The following is an 18,815-nucleotide window of genomic DNA, read 5'->3' as shown; positions in this document are numbered from 1 at the left end:
CACATCATTTGTGTTGTGCTAATTTGTTGTCACAGCCTTTGCTGTGTGCGCCGTGACACTTGTGCATGCTTGTGGTTGCCAGTGGCAACGTGTTGCTGTTGTGGCATGTGGTGGCAGTATCTCAGTTTTGGCTGTGTGCGCCATGACATGGTTGCCACGCATGCTGTTGCCGGTGGCAACGTGGTGGCTGATGTGTGCACTTCCCCTTTAAGTTGAAGCCTTCCCCAGTCTAGTGCTGTAAGGGTTAACCCCATGATTGGGTGTGGTCGCTTTGGGCTATTCTGCTTCTGCTGGAAGCCTGTAGCTAGGTGTTTCCTCCAGGCTTGGTGAGTGCTGGTGGTTCACTGCTCCTGGCTTTACCATCTGTTCAGCGAGGGCCATCCTTGTGGTCATCAAGGTCTTCCCAGTTTCTGTGTGTTTCCTCCTTGTCTTCCTTCCCCTCCTGGTGTGTTGTTTATGGTGTGGGTTTGAGTTGGAGGTTTGTTCTACATCGTGTTTGGTGTGGCATGTCTGGGATGTTGTTGGTGTTTGTCCCTGCATGTGTGCTAGACATTTCCCTTTGTGTGTGTTAACTCCGTGAGGGGGCTGGTTTCCCGGAGGGGTGAACCATAAGCCTGTATGCAGCACTGCTTGGGGCTGCCATGCACTGTGTGAGCATGGGGGGCTCTGGCAGAGTTGGTATGCTGGATTCCTGTGTGGTAGTTTGTACTGTGACCTGCTGTGTGTTCGGGCTCCTGTACTTATGCACAGGTTCCAGTTGTGGATGCTTTGGCAGGTAAGTGGGTAGTCTTGTTGTTCTTACCTGCCGATCCTCTAGATGTGTATGAACTTCCCTTTCCCTGCTGCTAGGCCATTTGGGACTCCTGTTCATCCATGTCTGAGAAGAACAAGTTGTCTCTCCCCTGCTCCTATGTGAGGCATTATCAGGGCGACTCAGGGCCATAGGTATCCTGGTATGAGCCGTCCTACCATCCAGGTCCGCTCATACATTGAGCAGTTAGGGTGAGGATTAGGGACGCTATATGAGGTGACCTGCTCCTTGATTCCGGCGTCCTGGCCTAGCTGCTTCCCCTTTATCACTTTACAGGGAGTGCAGAATTATTAGGCAAATGAGTATTTTGACCACATCATCCTCTTTATGCATGTTGTCTTACTCCAAGCTGTATAGGCTCGAAAGCCTACTAACAATTAAGCATATTAGGTGATGTGCATCTCTGTAAAGAGAAGGGGTGTGGTCTAATGACATCAACACCCTATATCAGGTGTGCATAATTATCAGGCAACTTCCTTTCCTTTGGCAAAATGGGTCAAAAGAAGGACTTGACAGGCTCAGAAAAGGCAAAAAAAGTGAGATATCTTGCAGAGGGATGCAGCACTCTTAAAATTGCAAAGCTTCTAAAGCGTGATCATCGAACAATCAAGCGTTTCATTCAAAATAGTCAACAGGGTCGCAAGAAGCGTGTGGAAAAACCAAGGCGCAAAATAACTGCCCATGAACTGAGAAAAGTCAAGCGTGCAGCTGCCAAGATGCCACTTGCCACCAGTTTGGCCATATTTCAGAGCTGCAACATCACTGGAGTGCCCAAAAGCACAAGGTGTGCAATACTCAGAGACATGACAAAGGTAAGAAAGGCTGAAAGACGACCACCACTGAACAAGACACACAAGCTGAAACGTCAAGACTGGGCCAAGAAATATCTCAAGACTGATTTTTCTAAGGTTTTATGGACTGATGAAATGAGAGTGAGTCTTGATGGGCCAGATGGATGGGCCCGTGGCTGGATTGGTAAAGGGCAGAGAGCTGCAGTCCGACTCAGACGCCAGCAAGGTGGAGGTGGAGTACTGGTTTGGGCTGGTATCATCAAAGATGAGCTTGTGGGGCCTTTTCGGGTTGAGGATGGAGTCAAGCTCAACTCCCAGTCCTACTGCCAGTTTCTGGAAGACACCTTCTTCAAGCAGTGGTACAGGAAGAAGTCTGCATCCTTCAAGAAAAACATGATTTTCATGCAGGACAATGCTCCATCACACGCGTCCAAGTACTCCACAGCGTGGCTGGCAAGAAAGGGTATAAAAGAAGAAAATCTAATGACATGGCCTCCTTGTTCACCTGATCTGAACCCCATTGAGAACCTGTGGTCCATCATCAAATGTGAGATTTACAAGGAGGGAAAACAGTACACCTCTCTGAACAGTGTCTGGGAGGCTGTGGTTGCTGCACGCAATGTTGATGGTGAACAGATCAAAACACTGACAGAATCCATGGATGGCAGGCTTTTGAGTGTCCTTGCAAAGAAAGGTGGCTATATTGGTCACTGATTTGTTTTTGTTTTGTTTTTGAATGTCAGAAATGTATATTTGTGAATGTTGAGATGTTCTATTGGTTTCACTGATAAAAATAAATAATTGAAATGGGTATATATTTGTTTTTTGTTAAGTTGCCTAATAATTATGCACAGTAATAGTCATCTGCACACACAGATATCCCCCTAAAATAGCTAAAACTAAAAAACAAACTAAAAACTACTTCCAAAAATATTCAGCTTTGATATTAATGAGTTTTTTGGGTTCATTGAGAACATGGTTGTTGTTCAATAATAAAATTAATCCTCAAAAATACAACTTGCCTAATAATTCTGCACTCCCTGTACGTTGTACAGTGGGGGGTTTTCCCCACTCCCCACCATGACATTTGTAATACTGTCTCCATAAATTGCTATGTACCCCTGAGTGCCTCCCAATTTATATGAAGGCATGTATAGGTTTTTATCACATAGATACAGTATACACAATCTATGAGGTTAAAAAATGTTTAAAAAAGTATTAAATTGTTGGTTAAATTGGGCGTCAAGTAACACAGTATTTCTGTGGTACCACTGATTTGAGAATAATTGCTATAAGCAGACAACCCCTTTATTTGAGGCACAGCTACACATTATATACATGTGCTGGAAGTCTTCTTACTACTTGTGGAACCGGTCTTGAGGAACAATAGAAGTCTGTATGGAAACATGTAATTGTAGATGAAACAGAAGCTATTGTTCAGTAGGAAACACCAATCCATTAATTTCAAATTAGGATATGCAATTTATAGGATAGAAATGGAAAGAGAAATAATGCAGATAATAGTGAATAGTTTTGGATTTTATTACTTGGAGTGTTTTGTAGCTGCTTGATAGATATCATTTATTTATGTACTGTAGGTCAACAATGCATCCTCAAAAAGTTTTGCTAGTCTCAACAGATAAGTACTGCTATGAAGTAGGGTCTAATTTTGACTTAAAGGGTTGGCCACTCTCTTGTCTCTGTTGATTGGTGTGAATGTCAGATGATTAGATGGCACTTACATACAGCCTTTATTGATATTCTGCACCATTTGCTTTATTTTATAAGGTATATCCCCTTGATAGCCAAGTCTTTTATGCTGTCCACGAGAAGGTGAGCACCATAAAATGGCTGCTGATGGAAGGCAACTCACTCAGTCTCCTCCTTCAGATATTGTGGGGGCACAAAGGGAGACATTAGCGTTGTATGGGGACACAAAGAGAAGCACTGCTGTGTAGGGAACACAAAAGGGGACCTTATTAATGTGTGGTGACACCATCATTGTCTTGTTTGGAGAGCGTTGTTACTATGTGGGCACAAAAGGGGGCATGTTTACTCCCTGGGGCACTAAAGTACTTCTTGGGGCGTTTGGCCTATTGGGACCCTGGTCCAAAATTTGTCATGGGGCCCAAAGGACTCTAGTTAGGTGTCACTGTAGTTCAGTCTTTTGGAGACCAATAGCCATAAGTTTGGAAAGGTATTTGCTGCCATTGCTACAGCATGGTAGGAATCGTGAATGGGGACCAACTTGGTGACTGTGTGTTTTCATCGGGTTTTTTTTTAGCTAGAGAGGAAGAGAAAAAAAAAAGTCCATTAGGTGTTTTGCAGACACAACCCTGGACACAGGCACTACTGGCTAAAGGCGAGGCTCCTCACATTGGTCCGAGTTGTTTCTCGCAAATGCAATTACTGTAGTTGTGCGTTAATGGAAACACGTCTGCCAGTTCTGATTTGAGATGAGCTCCTTCACATATTATTGTAATTGTTCATTGTACTCAGGCTACAAAGGCATAGTTCATCCTAAGCATTTCTTAATTACAGTAACCCATGCTACATTATTACTCAGAAAGAACTGGAACAAACAATGGATGACAATGTGAGGAGGGTCAACAAGGAGATGCTTGTTTGTCTGGAAACCACACAGTTAATTGGCATTAGTGATATAAATTCTTCATTACATTGCAACACATAGCACTTGCCCATTAGTAGATTAACATATATATTTTTAATGTCTTTCATCCAGCTAAAAGCACCTTGGAGTCTGCTGTGACGTGACTCATTGTTCTTTGTGACATTCGGAACAACTAATTGCGTTGGGATTGTCGGCCACACCTGTCTTTTATCCATGGATACCATGCTTGGTTATATAAATGTGATATCAAATAGCCTTGTTGACATTAGTGTTCAATCAGAGTGCAAGGTTCATTTTTCTATAGCATTTTAGATTAAAAAAAGTGTTGCGAAGTGGATGTGGACTCACTGGGTGTACTAAACAGTTATGACTTAGGGCTACTCTTAAAGGCATTATCTAAGTGGCTCCCCTGGCTTTCACCCTTTATTTAAAAAAAGAAAAAGGAAAATTTTTACCACTCTAAAAGGCGCCACCTGGGGCAGAGAAAAAAGGACCGTTAAACGATAAGAGCACTATAAAACTATCAATGAGATATAAATAAATTCTAGATAAAATTATGATAAAGAACTGAAAATCTGGATAAAATCAGATTTACTCACTTCACCCAGGAGGAGTGATGAGGGATAAGCTCAAGACACCCTCATCAGCTACCTCCTGCACCTGGTTCGCTTGATAGATTTTTCTGGAAAGACAGCAGTCCACACTCTGGAGATCTTGAAATTCCAAAATACTTTATTCAACACAGGGTATGGGTGAGGAAAGAGCCCAACGAGTTTAGGGGATTTTCATCTAGGAATCCCCTTCTTCAGGAGCCATGAAATGTATAGTTAACACAAACATATTTATACATTGAAAAAAGGCGGCAAAGAACACCTGCATGACGTCACTTCCGGTCGCTGGGTGCTTTCCAGCGTGGAACGCACCGGAAGTGGAGACTAGATCCCTTAAATGTTTGTTAGATGTGATCTACATTGTTAATTGGAAAAGCCCCAATGCCGGGGCAACCCTGTACGTATCATTAATCTCCAAATGAATGATCAATGGTTCAAAAGAAGCGGATGGAGTCACTTCTGGTGATGTGATGCGTTCCAAGGTGGAACGCACCGGAAGTGACGTCCGATCCATATATTCCGTGTTGTCTAATGCCGGCAGTGAATATGTGTAAATATATATATATATAATCTATATGTAATTGTTATTATCTGGGAATATACCTTGCGAAATAGAGCAGCAGCAATCTTCAAAGTAATGCACTGAAAGATATCGGGGCCGGAACCCTAAATATGGCGATATCTCGGCCCAGGGGTAACTTCTAGTAATATGAGAAACCCTAAGATATCGCGGGATGGAGAGGTGACGGTGTCACTTCCGGTACCGTGGAACGCACCTTTGGAACGCAAATTCTTATAGAGGAGTGACGGTGTCACTTCTAGCGTAATGGAACGCACACTTGGAGCGCAAATACCTATGGACATCGAGCTGAATAAGATTTTATGTGTTATTACGGTATATAAAGCTAGAGATAGTCTGAATTCAAATGTGTATACAGGGAGTGCAGAATTATTAGGCAAATGAGTATTTTGACCACATCATCCTCTTTATGCATGTTGTCTTATTCCAAGCTGTATAGGCTCGAAAGCCTACTACCAATTAAGCATATTAGGTGATGTGCATCTCTGTAATGAGAAGGGGTGTGGTCTAATGACATCAACACCCTATATCAGGTGTGCATAATTATTAGGCAACTTCCTTTCCTTTGGCAAAATGGGTCAAAAGAAGGACTTGACAGGCTCAGAAAAGTCAAAAATAGTGAGATATCTTGCAGAGGGATGCAGCACTCTTAAAATTGCAAAGCTTCTGAAGCGTGATCATCGAACAATCAAGCGTTTCATTCAAAATAGTCAACAGGGTCGCAAGAAGCGTGTGGAAAAACCAAGGCGCAAAATAACCGCCCATGAACTGAGAAAAGTCAAGCGTGCAGCTGCCAAGATGCCACTTGCCACCAGTTTGGCCATATTTCAGAGCTGCAACATCACTGGAGTGCCCAAAAGCACAAGGTGTGCAATACTCAGAGACATGGCCAAGGTAAGAAAGGCTGAAAGACGACCACCACTGAACAAGACACACAAGCTGAAACGTCAAGACTGGGCCAAGAAATATCTCAAGACTGATTTTTCTAAGGTTTTATGGACTGATGAAATGAGAGTGAGTCTTGATGGGCCAGATGGATGGGCCCGTGGCTGGATTGGTAAAGGGCAGAGAGCTGCAGTCCGACTCAGACGCCAGCAAGGTGGAGGTGGAGTACTGGTTTGGGCTGGTATCATCAAAGATGAGCTTGTGGGGCCTTTTCGGGTTGAGGATGGAGTCAAGCTCAACTCCCAGTCCTACTGCCAGTTTCTGGAAGACACCTTCTTCAAGCAGTGGACAGGAAGAAGTCTGCATCCTTCAAGAAAAACATGATTTTTATGCAGGACAATGCTCCATCACACGCGTCCAAGTACTCCACAGCGTGGCTGGCAAGAAAGGGTATAAAAGAAGAAAATCTAATGACATGGCCTCCTTGTTCACCTGATCTGAACCCCATTGAGAACCTGTGGTCCATCATCAAATGTGAGATTTACAAGGAGGGAAAACAGTACACCTCTCTGAACAGTGTCTGGGAGGCTGTGGTTGCTGCTGCACGCAATGTTGATGGTGAACAGATCAAAACACTGACAGAATCCATGGATGGCAGGCTTTTGAGTGTCCTTGCAAAGAAAGGTGGCTATATTGGTCACTGATTTGTTTTTGTTTTGTTTTTGAATGTCAGAAATGTATATTTGTGAATGTTGAGATGTTATATTGGTTTCACTGGTAAAAATAAATAATTGAAATGGGTATATATTTGTTTTTTGTTAAGTTGCCTAATAATTATGCACAGTAATAGTCACCTGCACACACAGATATCCCCCTAAAATAGCTAAAACTAAAAACAAACTAAAAACTACTTCCAAAAATATTCAGCCTTGATATTAATCAGTTTTTTGGGTTCATTGAGAACATGGTTGTTGTTCAATAATAAAATTAATCCTCAAAAATACAACTTGCCTAATAATTCTGCACTCCCTGTATAGTGTTCCGAGGATCTTGGCTCAAATTTTGGAATGGATAGGATTAGAATAGAATTCGGCTCAACTAAGAAAACGGATATGAGCCCGTGAATAAATACATTAAAATCAATAAGAATAGATGAATACGTTAATAAATAAATAGATAAATAAATACATGCATAATTTTCTCATGTGTAATATCGGCTCCAAGATTGTTAAAGGAATATTGTGTATAATACACCTAAATTAAAAGTGCATATAGCTATGAGGGTATGTAAGAAAGAGATGAATTAATAAATAAATAAATCAATAAATAAATATATGGGAGAAGCTCCATGGAACATGATTGGTACATACAGCTATAGGGGAATATTGCGAAGGAAGAGTATATATATATATATATATATATATATATACACACATATGGGAAAGGCTCTATAGAACTTAATTGCTACCCAACAACAGTAAGTTGATACATCAGGGATGATGTGAATAGTAAAAATCAATACATTATTTGATCGTGAGCCTAACCAGTATGTGGGTGATGATGTGGAACTGTTGCATATGGAACAGAGTGACTGATTTTTTGGGGGCTATACAGTGGTGGAAATATTGTTGAGTACCCCTTTCAATTGTATGCCCCAATCTCTATGGGTGATATTTTGTATTAAGGTGTTCATTGGTTTTTAGATATATCTTCAGTTGAGAATGTTGATAAATTAAAAATGTTAATAATTGGAATACTCTAAGGTCTCATTAAGCCCATATGGGGATAGAGTGTTCAAACGGTAAATCCAGTGCATCTCCTTTCTACAGAGGAGCTGGTAGGACTGTGCGACATGTTCTATGGGGATCAATTTCAAGAGGGATGGATCGCTCTTGTGCTTCTCTAGAAAGTGTCTGGAGACGCTATGTGTGATGACGCCTCGTTTTATATTGGAGCAGTGTGTTCCGACATCCTATCTCTGACGGCTTGAGTTGTTCGGCCTACGTATTTTAGGTTGCAGGGGCACGTTAATAGGTATATAAAATTCCTTGTTGCACAAGTCATTCTCTGCCTGAGTTTCCAGGTCTCTTCAGCTGTTATTGGGATTTCTGTGGTATCTTGAGGGATCATGCAACAGCATTTGCACTTGGTTATTCCACAGCGGTAGGCCCCCGGACTGGAGTTCATCTTTCTGATAAGTGTTTGACCCCTATTGTGTTGGGACAATTTAGGGCAAGAAGGGGCCAAAATATTTTTTAGTGACTGCGCTCGTCTTACCACCGGCAGCCTCTGTGTCTCTATCTTCCATTGCCTCATTCTCTTTCCGCCTACCCAACCGCCGTGCTATATTGGTCCGGAGTTACCCTCTACGATAGCAGAGTGACTAACCCTCTCTTTTTTTTCTTCACGTCTTTCACCCTTTAACCGCTATATGGGTATCTGGACTCCTCTTCAGAGAAAACACCAGGCAGCAACTTCTTGGAGTAGTCTTTGCTCAGTGTACTGTTGACCCATGGGAGTCAAGAGACATCAATGTGGATCACTAAGGGGTAAGACAAAACCATAGTCAGGGGCAAGCCAAGGTCAGGGCAGGCCAAGTTCCAGCAATCCAAGTCAGTCTGAGGGTCAAGGAAAGCAACTCAAGGTCAGTATGGAAACTAGGCGAAGGTCAAGCCAGGCAGCAAAGGGCCAAACCCAGAGTCAGGCTGAAGTAGGTATATGAGAGAGCAAACAAGACAAGTAGTGCACCTTTGCAAGAAACAAGACAACTAAAACCCATTGCTCAGTCTAACTCCCACAGGAGAAGATGCTTTAAACAATGTAGGGTGACCAGCCATAGGCTGGGGATAATTAAAATGCATGCATACTGGCTTTTTAAGAACCAGAGAGGGTGCGTGTGTGTACCTTATGGACAGAGAGAGACAAAGCTGGTAGAATGCAGCTAGGCCTCAGCCTGTGGGAGGAAGAGGTAACAGTGTTATCCCAGTGGCCCTGATGGTGAGCATGGTCCACTGTGGGAGCAGAGCAGGCAGCCAAACGAGTACTCCAGCAGATGTGCCCAAAGGAGAGATGATGGTGAGCATGGATCACTGGCACAACAATGTAAAAATGTTATAATTCCAAATGCTTATATTTGTAGCATCTGGAGCACATGGCCTAAGGCGCTTGGTATAAAACATGAACTTTCTGTGGCCCTTCACAGTTCTTGACAATTTGCTTAAATATTGTTATTCCCAATAGTGATGGACGAACACGCACGTTCGAGATCAAATGTTCGCAAACCGCGCGTTCGCATCGCGCCCATTGACTTTAATAGCAAGCGAACCTGAAAAACCTTCAAATGATATTTTCAGCCACCAAATACAAACTATGAGTGCACAAATAGTCCCACAACATGGACAGTGACATAGCAGAGGGGGATCATTAACAAAAATTCCCACAAAAAAAATGTATTTTAATCAGGGGACATTTTTATGCGTCTTAAAGGGAAACTCTCAAAAAATGTGCCCTGCTGGAGCCTAGAAAAATTGTATTTCCTACCGGTTTGATGTATACAAATGTGCAGCACTCCACGTTTTTGTATCCTGCAGAGTCCATAAAAAAAATGACGCCACTGTACGGCATCAGTCTGAGGCATCTGTTAACGCATACATTTTGGGTATGCATTAAATGGATGGCAAAAATAGGATGTGAACCCAGCCCTAGTGTCAGAATAAGCACCAGTACACAGTGGAGCAGTGTGGCGGAGAAGGGAGGCCGCCATGTACTGACAGAGCGCTACCTGGTCCTGGTGGTCAGGGATGAGGATTGTGTATTCCAAAGATCATTTTCTACTGGGAAATACAAGGCACAGTATAATACACTAGAATCTATATACCGTATTTATCGGCGTATAACACGCACAGGCATATAACACGCACCTTCCTTTTAAGAGGGGAATTTCAGGAAAAAAAAAAAAAATTTCAAATAAAGCCTCTGATCTGCCCCCTCTAGTAACGTAAACCCCCCCCCTCCCTCCCCAGTATTAATCATTGGTGGCAGTGGCCACAGGGTCCCCCTCCTCCCCCCCATCATTGGTGGCAGTTTGCAGTTCCGATCGGAGTCCCAGCAGTGTAATGCTGGGGCTCCGATCGGTTACCATGGCAGCCAGGAGTCACGCTACTGAAGTCCTGGCTGCCATGGTATGTTAGTGAGCAGAGAGCAGCGCATTATACTGACGTGCGCTGTGGCCGCCGGTCGCTCCTTCTCATAGGTCTGTGCGGCGCATTGCTAATGCTGTAAGCATTAGCAATCCGCCGCACAGACAGAAGAAGGAGCGACCGACGGCCACAGCGCACGTCAGTATAATGCGCTGCTCTCTGCTCACTAACATACCATGGCAGCCAGGACTTCAGTAGCGTGACTCCTGGCTGCCATGGTAACCGATCGGAGCCCCAGCATTACACTGCTGGGGCTCCGACCGGAACTGCAAACTGCCACCAATGATGGGGGGGAGGAGGGGGACCCTGTGGGATATGGCCGGCACATTCATTGGTGGCGCAGTGGCCACAGTCCCTCCCCTCCTCCTCCTACTCTGTCCTCGTTGGTCTTCAGCGGCAGCCGCGCACAGTGGGGAGGGAGGGACTCCCTCCTCCTTCCTCCTCCCTCCTCCTCCCTCCGCTGTGCCGGCCGGCTCAGTCCTGCCTCTCAGCCCTAATCGGCGTATAACACACATACATCATTTGCCCCCTATTTTCAGAGGAAAAAAGTGCGTGTTATACGCCGATAAATACGGTAATATAAAGATATTATCCCTACCCCCGAATAATAATACAATTAGGTGGCCATTTATTATATAGAAATACGTCATTTATTATATAGAAATATGTCTATGTTAGGCGTATTTCTGACACAGATTGTGGCGCACAGGTCCTTAGCGCCGCAATCTGCATATTTTTTCCGCTCATGCCAGGTCTAAAAAAGGATGGTGTGGGCAGAGAAAGGGACACAGTTATGGCCATCCAGTTATTGGATACCACCGCCATACATTGACCGGATAACACCGCCAAACTGTGCCTGGATAAAAGGGTATAAGAGGGCACAGTACAGGGAATGACTAGGGGCACTGCACAGGGTGTGGTAAGAGGGCACAATGCAGGGTATAAGGGGGCACAGTACGGGGTGAGGGGCACAGTCACATGATCCAGTGACATTAGAAGGTCCTTAAAGTAAATGCGGTTCATACGCCACCATAATGAGAGGCAGAGGAGTGAGACAGTGGTGTGATTATGTGGCTAGAGATAAAAAATGTAACTTAGGCAATAGACATTCACCTGACAGCAAAGAACTTTGGATTCTGTGGCTGGAGGTACATTAGGCCGTCACAGCATAAATATGTAAATGTCGGCCAGTACAGGCCCCAAAAATTAGACAGTCACCTCACATAAAAGGCCTTTTATGCCGCTGTATATACATAAGGCAAAAGGACCATTCTTTGTTCTATGTGGTGGCGGATATGTGTAGGCTGAAATTCAATTACACATGGTCAGCACAGGTGTTGAATTCCTCCGACATCCATGCCTCATTCATTTTTAAAAATGTGAGGTAGTCGTGAGCTAGGCGAGTGCGCTTATCAGTTATGATTCTCCCTGCTGCACTAAACGTCCTTTCGGAGAGGACACTGGATGAGGGGCAAGCCAGTAGTTCCATGGCAAATTGTGCCAGCTCTGTGCCAGTAGTCAAGGGGTTCCTCACTTCTCAGTGCGTCCACAATGGCCGTTAACCCGATGTAATTGGACACCTGTCGGTCTAGGCATCCCTGAGGCTGGATCCGCAGGGCGACTGTCGATGGGTTGGCTGCATGAATGATCTCATATCCGAAGTGACAACGCATCTTCACACCGCTCTCTGTTTGCAGGTGCGGTAGGATTGGTACCTGCACCTGTTTCGCTGTGGGTGGAAACTCCTCTGCCAGTGCCCGCAACAGCAGAATGCAACATCTCTCGCAGCAAGGCCTGGAAATGCTACATTCTGACAGCCCTCTGTGATGCTGGTAACATGTCCGCCATTTTGTGTTTTTTTTACCGGTGGTCTAAGTACGTTGCCACCCTGTACAGGTCCTTGACCTTTATGCTTTTTATACGGGGGTCCCTCTTCAAACACTGGAGCATGAAGGCCCCCATTTGCACTAAATTGGAAGCGGTGGAGCTCCAAGGCTCCTGCTCATTGCCCAGGAGAATGTCGTCCTCGGTCTCCTCCCCCCAGCCACGGACAACACCGAGGACTCCCAAAAAGTTTAAAGCCTTCTCTTCTTGCTCCTTCTACTCCTCCTCCCCCCAGCCACCATCCTCCTCTGACTTGTCTCAAATGGAGTAGCCCCCTGTAACGGTCATGTACACTACACACAGGGGGGAGGATAGTGACCACTGCGCTCCACCCTCACCCCTGGCCCTGCCTACTTGCCTCACGAGTCCTGATGACAGGGGACAACTGGATGGCAGTCCCTAACTTAGGATACGTGCAGGAAGGACAGACAAGACAAATAACGGATAGTGAATGGACCGGGTCAAAACCAAGAGGACAACACAGTACAGAGGGATAAGCAAAGAATGGTCAGGTCATAAATACCAGGAGAGTTGAAAAGTACCAAAGGAGTCCGCAAAGAATAGTCAGGTGGAAGCCGAGGTCAAAATACCAGGAGGGATGCGCAGTACAGGAGGAGCAGGCAGAGGATCGTCAGGGAACAGGATCAGGTAAGTATACAGGTATCCAACAAACGCCAGGAACCTAAATTAACAGGCAACCTGTGGCCAGCAGGCTGCCTGTATTTATAGTGGGGAGTGAGGGTCATGTGATGTGGCCAGCGTCACATGACCGACAGAACGACCAATCGAGCACCGAGTGATCAGCTCGGTGCTCAAGGTAGACCTAGGAGCAGGGAGCCTCCCAGCTAGGAAAGCCTCCCTGGGAACAAGGTCAAACACAGATCCTCTCTCCCGAAGCTAAGCAGCAGGTCTGCGGCTGATGGGAGACCGAGTGCACCTTCGGCACCCCGTTACAGTACCCCCCCTTTTACGAGGGGCCACCAGACCCAAGACTTCAGGTGATGGCCTTTCAGGGTGTTCTAAATGAAATTTTCAAACAAGTCTAGGTGCATGAACCTCCCTGGCAGGAACCCAAGATCTCTCTTCAGGTCCATACCCCTTCCAGTGAACCAGGTACTGCAAGGAATTACGCACCTTCCTGACATCCACTATTTTAGACACCACATACTCGACAGCATCATTAACAAGAACCGGCAGAGGCGAGGCTTTCGATGGTACTACCAGTTCAAAATATTTTTGAAGTAGAGATTTATGGAACACATTATGAATGTGGAATGACTCGGGCAGCTCCAACCTAAATGATACCGGATTAATCACCTATGCACCCACTGGGGGCCCGGGCTGCCGGCTGATATTCAAGTGGCGAGTGAGTGGCGGTGCGATAGGGGATCCCCCCTTCATTAGTGGCAGCAGCAGTTCCGATCGGAGTCCCAGCAGTGTAATACTGGGGCTCCGATCGGCTACCATGGCAGCCAGGATGCTACTGAAGTCCTGTCTGCCATGGCCAATTACTCTGCAGCATACTTACATGCGCTGTTGCCACCGGGCGCTCCTCCTTCTTGTAACTCGTCACAGGTCTGTGTGGCGCATTGCTATAAGCATAAGTAAATGCACCGCACAGACCTGTGAGTTACAAGAAGGAGCGCAAGGAGGCCACAGGGCATGTAATTAACTGGCCATGGCAGACAGGACTTCAGTAGTGTCCTGGCTGCCATGGTAACCGATCGGAACCCCAGCATTACACTGCTGGGACTCTGATCAGAACTGCCGCTGCCACCAATGATGGGGGGGGGCGCACTGCCCTCCAATGATTTTAATACCGGGGAGGGGGGGAGGGCGCACTGCCCACCAATGATTTTAATACTAGGGGGAGGGTGCACTGCCCACCAATGATTTTAATACTGGGGGGGAGGGTGCGCTTCCCTGCCCACTAATGATTTTAATACCGGGGAGGGCGCAATGGGGGCTGATGGAGAGGGTACTGGGGGCTGGTGAGAGGCACTGGGGGCTGATGGAAAGGGTACTGGGAGCTGATGGAGAGGCACTGGGAGCTGATGGAGAGGCACTGCGAGCTGATGGAGAGGCACTGGGGGCTGATGGAGAGGCACTGGGGAGATGCACTGGGGGCTGGTGAGAGGCACTGGGGGCTGCTATGAGGCTACTGGGGGCTGCTAGAAGGCTACTGGGGGCTGCTAGAAGGCTACTGGGGGCTATGAGGCATAGGGCTCTTAGCTAAGGTCTGATTGGGGGTCATTCATATTGGTGTCTGAGCTGAGGTGTTATCTGAGGTCTTATTGGGGTCTTATTACCATTGGGGATCTTATTGGGGCTGTTAGCTGAGATCTGATTAACATTGGGGGTCTGATTGGGGGTCTGATTGGTGGTCTAGCCTGAGGTGTAATGAAAAATATATTTTTTTCTGGAGCATCTTGGAGAAAAAAGGCCTCAAAAAAAGGCCAATAATTTTTATTTGCTATGGGGCCCAGTCATTTCTAGCTTAGCTACGCCCCTGATTCAGATAGTCCCCCCATAGTAATACTGCTCTCCAGCCCCACCAATAGTAATAATTACTTACTAGGCTGCCCTTATTAGTAATAGTGTCTTGTACAGTGATAATGCTCCCCAAGAGGGCCACAATTAGTAGTAGTGCCCTCCATATTGTACCCAATGACAACAATGCCCCACATAACCCCCAGTTGTAATAATGCCCTATAGTACCCCAATAGTGCCAAAGTTCCCCCAGTAGTAATCAGGCCCCTCAATTTGACCCCTTGTAGAGACCCAGTAGTTATAATGCCTCCTATAGAGACCCCAATAGTCACAATGCCCCTTATAGTGCCCCCAGAAGTTAAAATGCCCCCTCTAGTACTCCTAGTAGGTATAATGCCTCTATAGTGTCCACAGGAATTATAATGGATCCCTGGTATGCTCCAATAGTTATAATGTATTGCCCCCTGTAGTTATAATACCCCCTCTGTAGTATAGTTATAATGCACTCCTCTAGCTACCTTCGGGGGTGTAGCTATAGGGGGTGCAAGGGTAGCAGTCGCTACTGGGCCCAGGGGCCTGAGGGGGCCCAAAGACCCTTGTGCCACTGGCATTATAGAAAGTGCATACTGGTTAATTTACACCTCTGGCTGGAGGGAAGGGGTTAGGTTAAGAATTTGGCATTGGAGGGGGTGCCCTTTCAATGTTTGCCTCAGGCGGCAGGAAGGATACGTGCTCCCCTGCCCCTTGCCAACAAGCACTGAGGAACGGGGGCCCAAACTGAACTCTTGCACCAGGGCCCATTAGCTTTTAGCTACGCCCCTGGCTACCTTAGTTGGTATAATGCTCCCTATTGTCTCTTTATTAGGTATACTGCCCCATATAGTACCCAAAGTACGTATCATAAACCCCTGCAGTGTCCCAATAGTTATAATGGCTTATTGTAGTCCACCCCGGTTATAATGCCCCCGCCCCTGGAGTGTCCCCAGTACTTTTAGTGCCCTCATGTAGTGCCCCCAGTAATTATAGTGCCCCATGTGTTTATAGTGCCCCCAGTACTTATAGTGCACCCCTGTAATTGTAATGCTCCCTCCATAGTATCCCAGTGCTATATATCCCCAAAGTAGGGAAGAAAAATATATATATAATGCCTCACTCCCATTCCCCACCGCTATCCATTTTGTAGGGCACATGCTTCTTGTGACCTGCGGCCTGAGTTGAGTATTCAACTGTATCATTATCCTGAGGATGGCAATACAGTTGAATGGTATGGTCTGCGGCCACTATGTTCCTGGCGACCTACCCGACTTTTTATGTATCAGTGTATGCTGTCACTGATTTTTATGTATTTATCCTGATACATCACCTCTATGTTAAGATAGAGCTGAATATGTTTCCTGCATTTATTTCAGTATTTTAAATAAAGTGGTAACCTATCTTTGATATTTCTATTCAGCAGGATTCAGAATTCCAAAGACTTTTTTTTATTAAAGATCTCATGAAGTACATATTGTTCTGGGAGCAGCTGAGATATCTTGCACATCATATGATTCATTTGTGAGTCATCCTATTGTTTCCAGTGATTGACATAGTGTACATAGGAAGTGGTGGCATGTGCAGTAGAGAAGTGGTACAACTGGTGCATCATATATATCAGAGACTCTATCAAAGGCTTGTTCTAAGGGTACAAGCACATGACAAAGGCAGTAGTTAATGCATATTTGCCTGGTAGATTTTCACATGGATTTCCATGCCAAATCTTAACCCAAATCCACACTTTAGGTTTTGTTCAGTTTTACTGTACTTAAAAAAAAAAATGTGCAGTCATCTTCAAAAAATTTTACGTGGTTTTTGTTCCTGTGCATTTCAATGGGAACTTTGGATGTGGATTTAGCACGGAATCTACATTATGAATTAACATATCACTTCTTTTTTACGCGCCATGTTTTTTACTGCAGGTAGAAAAAACCCATGGTGTGTAATTTACTATGCGGTTTTCCCATTAAAATCAGTGTGAGGTGGACTGCATCAGTGTTGGACTAAGTTTCCTTGGGACCACCAGAGGATATGATTCTTAAGGCCCAACTCTTATATCATCAACAAAGTCTAATAGGATGTGAATAAAAAAAAAAAAATTTGAACCTAGTGAAAAGTGATTGGCTCCAAAGGCAGTCAAATATTATTATTTTTTTTCTCCTAGACCTTTGGTGGCTAGCACAGTATCAAAAGGATCAGGAGGATCCAGCGGTGGGCCAGTCCGACCCTGGATTGCATGCGTTTTCTGTGCAGGTTTTAGGTGCGGAATCCATAGCAATATCTAATTAGAAGAAAACTCTGTGTGAATATACCCTATCATGTGGATTTTGTTGTGGACTTTGACACAAAATGTGTGCTGAAAAAACTAAAAAATACAACTAACATGGAATAGATTTCAACATCCTCCCCACTGGTCTATTTACTCGTGAAGAATTTCTATACCATGTACATAAGATTTTACGCTGCAGATTTTCAGCACATAAATCAGTTAAAAATTAATGTATTTTTTGTTTTTTGTTGTATATTTTGTTGTGTTTTTAAAAAAAATCTAAACAATCTTTATGGTCATATACGTTTTTAAGTTTATTGGTGAGAGTGGAAGTTTCCTACATACCATCTTTTACTTGCATGCATTTCATCCTGAATATAGTAAGATTCATTTGTGATAATATATGAATTTAATTTAATTCCGTATTACATAACACATTGTCCTGAAGCTCTTAGGTTACAGCGTATTCATATCATTTTCACATAATCATTGACAAATTCCAAAATTTAGGCAACCGAAGATTCTACTTCACAGATTTGTCCTGAGTTGTCCTTCCGCTTGACCTCCATTTTACAAGTATCCTTATTCAGGATAGCTTCACAATCTTTTTGATTTACCGGAATTGGCCTATCAAAGCTGAAAGAAAGCAAATATAAACATTTGTTAAACTGTATAAGGGTGGGTTCCTACATATGCAGCCATTCTTTGTAGTGGCTCTGGCATATGACAACTCCTTTTGCAATGACTGATAATGAGGCCAATTATCGAGATGAGCACCTAAAATCATTAGTTCTGTGCAGCAGATTGTGCTGTGTAAACAGGGATCTGTGTCACGCTTTGGAGTGGGAGGGAAACACCATACCGTTCATAGCAGGGAAGGGGGAACAGGGAATCAGACCTGAGAACTAGGGAAGGAAAATGGACACCTCCTAGTGAAAAACCTAACTAAAATCCTGACTGACAACCAGTATGAACAGACCCTAAAGGTAGGTGAGTTCATACGCAGGAATACCTAGAGTCCTATCAAGCCCTATAGGACCCTGATACTAATGGCAGGGACGAGACTACCTGTTTCTCCAAAAGGAAGGACGAACAGGAGTCTCCTTCAGGCCTAATACAAACAATAGGGAAATGCAACACACAGAACCCAAACAAACTACAAAAGGGAAAGGAAAGACTTAACTTCAAAGGAGCAATGGAAGCACCAGGAACTCAGCCGAGATCCAACTACAATCTATCCAAAAGATCCAAACAGAAGCTATAAACCGCACAGCATTGTGGGAGAAGCAACTATAAATAGAGAAGGTTACATGACCCTAATAGCCACACCTGGGGAAAGAAGGTGTGGCAATTACCAGAAACCACACAGAGGTAATTTGATCCAAACGGAAAACATGTCAGATAAAACCACGTGTTGCCAGTCTCACCGATCTCCTGCCACCTGTCGTGTGAACGTCCATTACAATCTGCTCCCCAGGAACAATGATTTTCTGTTCACATGCAGCAATCTCTCCCTCTTGCAGAGGTTATTGCTGCATGTGAGTGCAGCTTCATCTCTGCTGACAATCAGGCAATTATTAAGAATGTTAGATTTTTTCCCAATAATTGCCTGACTCATTGGTAGGATCTT

The sequence above is a fragment of the Bufo gargarizans genome, chromosome 6 (genome assembly GCF_014858855.1).
Source record: "Bufo gargarizans isolate SCDJY-AF-19 chromosome 6, ASM1485885v1, whole genome shotgun sequence".
NCBI lineage: Eukaryota > Metazoa > Chordata > Amphibia > Anura > Bufonidae > Bufo > Bufo gargarizans.
This window is presented reverse-complemented; position numbering follows the sequence as displayed.